At 37.4% G+C, this 10,059-nt stretch overlaps 1 protein-coding gene across 1 annotated transcript in view; it reads left to right on the top strand.

Annotated features, from left to right (window-relative positions):
• Window positions 1–4,175: 4,175 nt before the first annotated feature.
• Window positions 4,176–10,059, top strand: part of csf3r (colony stimulating factor 3 receptor) — a 30,565-nt gene continuing 24,681 nt past the window's right edge. Inside the window, exon 1 of the mRNA XM_088602753.1 lies at window positions 4,176–4,448. The gene's annotated coding sequence lies outside the window, so the exon portion shown is untranslated. The remainder of the gene's footprint in view (window positions 4,449–10,059) is intronic.

Below are 10,059 nucleotides of genomic sequence, written 5' to 3'. Positions count from 1 at the left end.
AGGGGAAAAAAATAACAAGGCTGCGGATGATGAATGTAAGAACTTGCCCTGAACAAGAAACAATATGCCCTTGTTAGCTGCACTTCTGGACCTGTGTGAACTTTGTTAATCACGTACACTGGAGACAGAATTGATTAACAGCAGCCCTCTAACACACTGGTTCCAATCTATACGAGCTCCTTCTGATGCGTAAACCCTGCCTGCGTTTGCCATCTGCCCCCATAAAACCATATCTCTTACTCGCAGGAGGGCAGAATACCAATTGGAATGATTCCTCTCACTGGGGTTAAATCTCAATTTGTGTAATAAGAACATAAGAAAGTTGCCATTTGGCCAATCTGGTTCATGTGGTTGATGTTAGTTTGTGGTCATCAAAGATCTAGATCTTGTCAAATTGCATATCGAAGGATCTGTTTCAAACAACATGGTGGGGCAGTTTGTGCCTTACTGCCACAGCCCATTGTGTAGAGATGCTCTGTGTGTTCATCTCTAAATGCTCATCACCCTAGTACCTGTTTTTACCCGTTTTGAACCAGTCCTGAAGAAATTATGTAGCATGCAGGTCGGCATTGGAATTGTCACATTTTAGGGGTGTCAAATTGAAACTCAGTGCAATATTAAAGCCTGTGTCAACTATCCTTCATAGAGGCCTAACCACAGACAATATGAAAGACATTGTGAATCCAATGTACAATCGGACTTAACAGGCTGCAGAGTTTATAAGTACTGTACATTGCACAGGCTGTGTATGCATCTGTACATACTATACTGTATATATCTTAAAAGTCAAGGCTTTATAGTATGATTATTCTATTTTTTCCTTAATTGTTCTTAATGGATGAATGCAATATAAACATGAAAAGATATTTAAAATTTAATAAATTGATATAATAAAATAATAATGTTACTCAGCAAAATACGGTATCAATATTTCTATCTAACACATAATGTGTAAAACAATGAATGTATAGACTTGTCTTTTACAGCTCAAAAGTAAAATGTAAAAAATATTACAATATTTGAGCAATGATTGTAAATACTGTATTCAATTATTCATTAAAAGGTCAGAACTAATTAATCACCTATTAAATGTTTACAAAAATTAATACACTTTGCAATAAAATAATTGTTTAGAAAGAACCAACACAGTACCGTTGTTAGAATGAGTGATTTTCATCATGATACAGTGAATGTGCTTCAAAACAGCCCAGGATAGGTGATCACACATATGGTTCATCTTCAGTTGGAATTTTTCAGCTCTAAATCAATACTTTGTGATTGATCTAAGGAACGTGAGCAGCTAAATAAGTCTGGCAGACTCTGTAAACAGTCACTCCTGCAGGAGTGCATATGATAGAGATTTTGTTGTTGTTGTACACAAACAATTATGCTTTTGATTTAAACTCTTTGAGCCACAGTTATGATTCATATCACGACATAAAAAGGTAAAACATACTAGTTAAAACATCCTGCTTCCCCTAAATTAGCCAACCTGTTAATGTAGATAGAAAATAAATATTAAAAAATATGATTTAACAAGATTGAACATTTTAATATATCAATACCTCAATCCAAACCTAGGTATTCTTCTGGGAAATTTCATAACTCATTAGATTTGAGGGAAAAACATATTTCTATTATACATCACAATTACAATTACCGTTTTCCTTTTTTATGTTTTGCTTTTCAGTTTTTAATGTTATAAGAGTGTACATTTTGCATTATCTTTGTGTTTTTATCTGTGTGTAAATACATTTCTAGAACTAATAAGATATTGAAAAGACTTTAGAATCCCATCTGTATTGTTGATCATTTTCATTCTATGAAGATGATATCCAAAGAACATTTGTAATGGAATTACACATTTCTAATCTATTTGTCCACTACTTACACAGAAAGCACTCCACTCATCAGAAGCAAACCTCATCATGAAAATAGAACATGTCAGATAATCCTAAATGCTTAAAATTATTGTACAGTTATTTCCAATTGCTTCTAACTTGGCCTGAAGTATTGGTCTGAAAATTATCTTCACAGCTTTGGATTTAAGTTATTTATTGCAAGTTGAAGTAAAAGTACATTAGAAATATCTTGCTTGAGACACGAGACAACATTCATATTCAGAGAGGGGTGTCAAATACAGTGCACACATCCATTGTTGTTTTAAAAGCTGCAACAAAAATAATTTGATCATTTTATAAGTTATCTCTATCAGCCAAGTACCAAATTTAATTCCTCTAAAATCCAGATTCATTTCCTGTAGTAATATTGTATTTGTGTTTTTGTGAACTGTCAAAGAGAAGAACCGTGATGTGCTCGAATGAAAGCAAAGAACAAGAAATCGTTTTGTGCTCTTGCTCGCCATCCTGTGGTAATGTCGGGACACTGAATGTTTTAAATAAAAATAATCTTCTGATAAAATGTTTCTCTTCGAAACTCCATGCAGGGCATACATTATTAGCTGAGCTGACAAGTTCCAAAAACCCAGATCTGGTGTTTTACAATCCTTATGAAAAAAATTGTATAATTATTTCACAATCCCATACACATAGACTACGGAGATAGAGTATAAATCATACAGCTTTGGTTAGGCTGCAAAAAAATAGTGGGAGATACATTTAAAGCACTGAATTCCAACCCTGGTCCTAAGGGACCACTGTGTGTCTGTTGCTATTCCAGCTCAGCTCTAAATCTCCAGCGTTGATTAATACCTTTAATTAATCTGCTTTCTTGATGGGTCTTTTGATGAGCCTGTTTCTGCACTCAGTCTTATGTTCAAGGCTATTCAGTTTAAAGGTATTTGTGGCGTGACCTGTAACCACGTAATATCAGCCTGCTTCTTCTTATTTCTGACTAAATGGCCCTTAATCACTGATCACTTCGTGTTGACCAAAGGTGAGAATACCAGTTAATCAGACTCCTGTAATTATGGTTTCAATCCTGCAAAGTCAAGTTGGTTACATTGTAGTTAAAACGCCGGAATTAGAGCAGTTCTGAAACTCTGAAATTTGATATCAATTCTAGATCCCATTTGACCCTTTGAGAACTGAAAGGAAATTTTACAATACGCCCTGTCTCAAAATCTGGTTCAAAACCCAAAAGAGACAATGGTCCTAGTCCTGGTACTGGAGCAGCCCGTCCCTGGGGAACATTATTTTGTTCTGGCTGAGCTCTTCATTATGTAAGCATATTGAACCTGTAATAGAAGTTTTTGTGTTTTAAAAATCAGCTCCAGCTCTTAAACACCAAGAAGTCAGAAACAAATATTTCCCTGCCAGAAGCTGGGTTTCAGAATGTTCTTTATTTACAGTAGGGTTTGTTGTTTCAAGTGGAGACTTGACACAACGGGACTGTACAGAGGGAAGAATGCTTGATGTGAACTGACAGTGTCATTCTTAACGGTACATGTGCTACAATTACTGACAACCAATTAAAGAAAAGTCATGAGCAATCTGCATTGTTCAATCAAGCTCTGCTTGCAACGTTTCTAGGAAATAATACATATAAAGTAGATTACTTTCAAAGTTGAGACCCTAGTGGAGATAACACACTTTAAACAGCTGATTCAATTAAGTGTTCAATAAGCTTCATTAATCAAGAGCTCAGTCACAGGGGATGTTGTTTGGGAAACATTGTTCTAAAGGCTGGAGAAAACAACACAATAGAGGTTGTGATTGTTTAACTTAAAAGCCATGCTCCACAGATCACTTGTTCTTGAAAATAATGTTCTGGGTGCTGGGTGCTCTGCACCTGTACACCAACACTTGAATGAACAACAGGTCCTGTCTAGGTGCTTTTTTACAGGTATGCATAATTCAGTACTTACAAACAGGTACATTATTTATATGTAATCTAGTTCTTTTAATTCGGTATGCAGAGCCGAGGGGTGAAATACCAGCTGTATTCACACTGCTGCGCCTTAAGCAGACAGGGATATTCATCAAATATTTATGTTTAGTACATTTGCTGTGTGCTTATCCCGCTGAAAAACGTTCATCCAAAAAGGAAAGTACCCGTGGTAGGAAAAAAAAGTTATTGAATATTTTTAAGACGATGTTTGTTAACATGTAATGTTCTATTTGTTTGCACACATTCACTGATTTGGAAACCGAGTTGAAACAGTGTGCCTTTTTACAGGAAGCTGATGCAAATTAGATAACGACCGCACGTTGTTCGGAGCTGGTGCCAAATGCCAAGAGTGAAACAGTTAAGCTTCTCCAACAGACTGCCGCTCATCGCTGTGCGTCTGGTGCTCTCTCGCGTAATACTCGAGAGTGAACACCCCAGAGTCTGATCACGTAGACTCGGGACTTTCTGCTGTTCAAAAGAGATCGTCGTTACTTTTTAATTAGTTGAAGAGAGGCTTTACAAAATCATCTGAGAGCTGAGGGAATTGCTGAAGAAACGGTAAAAGTGTAGAGATTTACGCCTGTGTTGTGTTACATATGGTAAGCAGCAAGTTTTTTTTTACTTGTTTTCTTGATGTGTGATATATAGTTCTTGATTTTATTTGTCAGTTTAACCGAAGGGTAGAGGAACCCGGGATACAACATGTTCTCGGTTGTCAAGTAGAAGGTGTAGTTGAGAAATACTGTGTCCTACATGTGTTTTGGGTTGCATTGTTGTCATGGTGTTTTGTAATTTATAGTAACACCTGCTGACAACGTGGGAAGACATTATCGGCCTGTTTTGTGATTTCTTTATGTAAGTTTTTAGACTTTTTATTTGGGTTATACCTTTACTAAAAGCATCATCAAAAAAAGACCGCCAAGCTAACTCTTCGGGAAACGCATTGATATAATTCTGAGTAATGGTCTTTTTAACCACATAAACTTCTCGTCGCCGTTTCAAAAATAACCTGGTTGTCTACGAACGCCAAAAATAATGACAAATTCAAAAGTCATGTGAAGTCGATAGCAACGAACTGAAAGCGGCGCACTAACTTGCGATCAGAAAAGAAAAAAACCTTACTGGCTTTAGCCACAATGTGGGAGTTAGTACGCGGCTCTGAAATAAAATCCTCAAATCCGTTGCAATGGACCATTGGTGTCGCTCAGTGTAATTATATAGAGTATTTAATATTTTTTTTAATATTAAATATTAACAAGTCTTAAATGAATGTTAACAGCTGCGACAAGTATTGTGCATCATCATTTAACTGAGCGTAAGAATGTGGTGTCTTTCTGCGCTGAAGCTTTTACTGTGAACCCACAAACTGTAGCAGTGTATCTGCTCCATGTAGTCCACACCAGTCCCAGAGGCCAGCCCTCCTACGGATTAGTTGTAGTTCCAGCCTAGCTAACTCTTAATGGAAGAAGCTCCTTGTTTGCACCATTTACAGCAATCCAATTAAGTCAGTGAAGTGTTTGATTATTTAATTGATTACACAGGTGAAACTCAAGCCAGTAGATACAGTATGTGGGGCTCCAGTACCAAGGCCAGGACCACCTGCTCTAGTAGTGTAGACTAGACCTATCCTCACCACTCAAATAAATAACTGAAAAACTAGTAGTTCTGGAAATAGGTTTTATTTAAAATCTTTATATGGTGATTGAAGGTTGCCTTTTAGCTCCTGCGTTTCATACGATACTTAAGATCTCCAATCTTTTGTGTTAAAAAAACTCTCCAGATTCCAACCAAGCAGCATGTTGGATCAGTTTTTAGCTGTTGTGAAAAGCAGCACATTTGTGAATCCCCAAGATCAGGTTTGGGGACCCTGTGCCCTAGACTGGCTCCGCCTCCCTGGTAATTTTATACAGTTGCCTGCTTGTAACCCAAATATTAACTGCCTCTGCAGCTTAATACTAATTTGAACATTGAAAGTTTCGCAAATAAGCATGTTGAGCTGTTTACAGTCCGACGTTCACTGTGCAGCCAGGGTTCACTGCTCAAGAATGAGCCTGAAATGATTATTTGCCTTGAAATTTCAATAGCCTTTCCAGTCAAGATATGAAGCACAGCACTTGCAAAATGTCGAGGCAGCGCCAGCCTCCTCACACTGGTGGTGATGAAATGGGCTTGCACCAAACAAGATAGACTGGATAGACGTTTTTAAAAGTTGAAGCTTTTACAAAAGAAATGTCCGGGACTCCAGTACCCCTGAGTCTTATGACAGAACTACTCCTGCTTTGAAAATGTTTCCTATTTCTCTTTTAAAATCTGTAAACAGAACTCTTTTCTACTGGGCACCGATATCTGAATTTACTAGAAGTTTAGATTGTTAAAGCCGAATTTTTGAATCTCATCAGGAAAGGCTTTGTGTATGGCGTTTCCTTCCTCTTTTCTGAAATCTTTAGAGTGTCAGTGACAGTGGTCTCAGTGCATTTCCTCATACTCTGCTTGTTCACATTCGATAGAATAATTTTCAGTGATAGCTCTGTGTGGGATGCAAAGGGTTGTAGTCGTGTACAGTATAAAGATATAAAAAAAATTCAGAAACAGACTGATTCAAAACCAAGAAAGAAATAGTCATTTTATCTTCTTAAAGAGTCTAGCACTATTTTCCTGTACTTCTTCATTTTAAATTTGGTCAATGAACAATTGAATCAATTATTGTTATTAACATTCAGAATAGGGACTCTGATTTCAAAAGTCCTGTTTCTTATCTGCCCTGTTTATATAATTATCTATGTGGTTAATATTATTATTCACTGTGGAATTCCAGGAAACACTTCTATTTCTTTTTCTAATTTCCGTTCTTTATCAGTTCATGCTGTAAGTGAACTCGGGTCAACTCGAGTACAGTGCATACAAGAGCGACTGACATGGCTGAAAAGAGGGGAAAAACTGCCCCTCTTGATTTTGTTTTTAATCTGGGTTCACTCCCTCACTGCCAATGCATTTAGGAGGATCTATGTGGCGCTTAATAAGAAAAGACAGCACAAAGTGTTTGACGAAGAAACTTAGGTGTTTTTTTTCAGGGTAGATATTCAGTTGACATATATGAACAATGGAACAGGTGACAGGATTATTAAAGAATAGAAAGTAAACGCAATGTTTTGGCCGTGGAGCGTTCTTCAGGTGTTAGCATATATGAACAATGTTCTTTGGAACTGGGTAGGGATGTAATATAGAGTATGTAGTTGGTCTCTAGGATATAGCTGGGCACGGATGTAAAATAGAGTATGGAACTGGGCAGGCATGTAATATAGAGTATGGAACTTGGTGGGGATGTAATGTAAGGTATATAACCGTGCAGTCATGTATTATTGAGTTCACAATAATTGAGCACTACAAATATCTAGAAATGTAATAACATTGCTTAAAAAGGTTCCTTTATTTTAATCACTTGCCACCATATTTCATTATGAAAGGTTATAAATCCCAAAAGTAAGAAGTAGGGTAGTGTGGGAGAACTGCTTTGTCACGGTGTTCCAGCAAGAACATATTGCCACACGGAGGATGTGTTGTAATTTTTTACCATAAAAGCCAAACGCAAACACATGTATGTGTATTTCCGCAGGTTTTTTTTTCTGGGGGGGGGGGGGGGGGGGATTAAGGTCATAATTTACTTGTCTTGAGTGGTCAAGCCATCGTATGTCTTGCAATCCAAGGTGATGCAGTGCCGTCTGGATCATTGTGTTAGCTTCCTCATCAGAAACCTACAAACAAAAGGTGACCTACCATAATCGAACCCTAATTAACTTCAGCATCATGAGCACGTCGCCTGTTCTGGGACAGTCAGGGTCCTGGCTAGGTCTAGGAGTTAGTCTTGTGGATTGAAATTAATTCATGGAGACTTACTTGTAATCATGGAGCATCAAGTGTTGCCTTTGTCTTGTGTGTTGAGCATGTGTGTCAATGGTATCATTTAATCCTGGTATTGGTTTATATAGAAAGGATCCACAGTCCTATGGTCTAGAACAGAAGAAAAGACCAAAAGGGCGTTCTGGTTGTGTTAAGCGTAATCTCTGTACTTTTACAGTGGTAGATTTTAAAAATGTTTATTAATGCCAGTAAAAGACAGGTGGTGACTGTCGGTCCTCACCGTAAATTAAGTCACTTTGGTCTTTCTTTTCTGTTTAAACATCTTAATACTTCCTGTGTTTTGGCTCCCTGGAGATTTCTATTCATCTTCTCTTCTACATATCCTGAAATGGTATATAACAGATCTAATCACCCATTATTTTTAGTTTGAGCTCTTTTCCCACACTAGTTTGTGTAGCGGTGCGTGTGGAAAAAGTAAAATGAAAACTTCATTAAAGTTCACTGCTGGCAGATATTGTCTGTTGACCTCTTCCTCATTTCTACCAAATGCCTTTTTAGAAAACCTAATATCACTGTTGATCACCATTTTAATCTCAAATGTGCTGCTTTCCAGGATCAAATGGGAAAACAACATGCATGAGCAAGCATTTGTTATGGGAGCATCTAAAAGTTTTACAAATCCTCAAAGACATAAACAAAGTAACCCAATGGACTTCTGCAGAATCAACAGTGAATTGCAAACCAGGGAGCAGAAATAGGAATTCTGGCGCAGTGCAGATAAAATCGAGATCTGGGGAATCTGTAACAAGACAGCCATGTTGTTGAAACCGATACCCTGGCTTCTTTCAAGAAGCATCAGGACAGATCCTTGGATCAATGAGCTACTAGCAACCACCTAAGCCAGAGGGACTGAATGGCCTCTGTGAGTTATTGCATCTTGGCCAATAACCAAGGTTGGCCCTTCTGGTGCAATGGAAGATGGGTACTGATGTCCAGGTCAATAAAGCTTGCTTTCCTATGCAGCATACAAACCATCATCTTCCTTGCAACATGTGTAATTCAGCCTATTTTGTAAACCATGTATATGCTTGTTATGGTTTCAGCACTAGTGTAGGATAGATAGATATATATATGTACTCGACAATTTACATTCCATGCCTTTGGTAGATAGGTGTGGAAGTATGTACGTCACAAGTTAAATTTTCTTTTACATAAAGATACGACATTTGCTAAGGTGTGCCTGCTTTTTCGTCTTTGTTTCACACTGTTGGGTTTAATTTAAATTTTGATAGATGATGATATGTTTATCTTGGCCGTTCATCGAGACCGCTACTTTTCCTGCATGGTGAACCTATGATGTCTGTTGATGCTTTGATGATAAAAGAAATGAGCCAGTGAAGAACAGAAGATGGAGAGGCTCCCAAAATTAATTTGGAGGCAGCTGTTCAGTTATTTTGTTCACCCAATAACTAGTAGCTTTAAACTTTTTAATCGTTTAATCTTAATGGGATTACATTGGGTTGTTGAAGGCAGGTGGTGGGGTTATATGGACCTGGATTCCAAGAGGCCAGAAATAGCAAAGATGAGAGTCTAATAAAAATATCAAGATGACATCAGTACGTTTGCAGGAGAAAAGCTGGATGATTGTCGTCAAAGAGACATCCGTGGAATAAAACTTCAAATTATTGTCGTCACCTCGTCGTAATGATGGTTTTATCCTTTACCGAAATGGTAAGAAGTAAACAAGGATAAACTGTTTTTCTAAGTGTTCCAGATTATGTTTTTATGCTTTGACCACATCAAATAATATGTAAACAGGGAAGGTAAATCTATTTGTACTCAAAAGCACATAACACCCATACACCAGCACTTAATTAATTTCCAATTCTAGTTCTATTGATAGAAATAGAATATTCTTATAATAGAATTTTTCTATTACTCTAATAGAACTCCATGAACTTTTTTTTAAAAATGGCTTTAATGCCATAGGTGACTGTCACATGCTCCTCAGTGAACCCTAGTATAATGTGATGTGAGGAAAGGAGACAGAATAACATGTAATGTAACAGTGTATTTAAAACATTTGGTTTGTTTTGTTATGAATTGCGATAGGTGTCTGCTTAAGTTGCTCATACGTGTAACCAGCCATTGAGTACACAGGAGCCAGTGGAGTTTTGGGGAAATAAATCATCTCATGATCTTGATTCTACAAGCATTGTTATGCTGAGGTTGCCTGGCAAAAATAACATTGAGCAAGATCCTCTGAAGTAGGAATACAGGGACAAAGGTAATCTTAGGGACAGTGGACACTGAGATATCACAACAAAAAGATGTGAGTAAGAGAAGAACACT

Source organism: Lepisosteus platostomus, chromosome 13 (genome assembly GCF_059453375.1).
Source record: "Lepisosteus platostomus isolate fLepPlt1 chromosome 13, fLepPlt1.hap1, whole genome shotgun sequence".
Taxonomy (NCBI): Eukaryota; Metazoa; Chordata; class Actinopteri; order Semionotiformes; family Lepisosteidae; genus Lepisosteus; species Lepisosteus platostomus.
The sequence above is the reverse complement of the archived record's forward strand: the minus strand, read 5'-3'. Positions and strand labels throughout refer to the sequence as shown.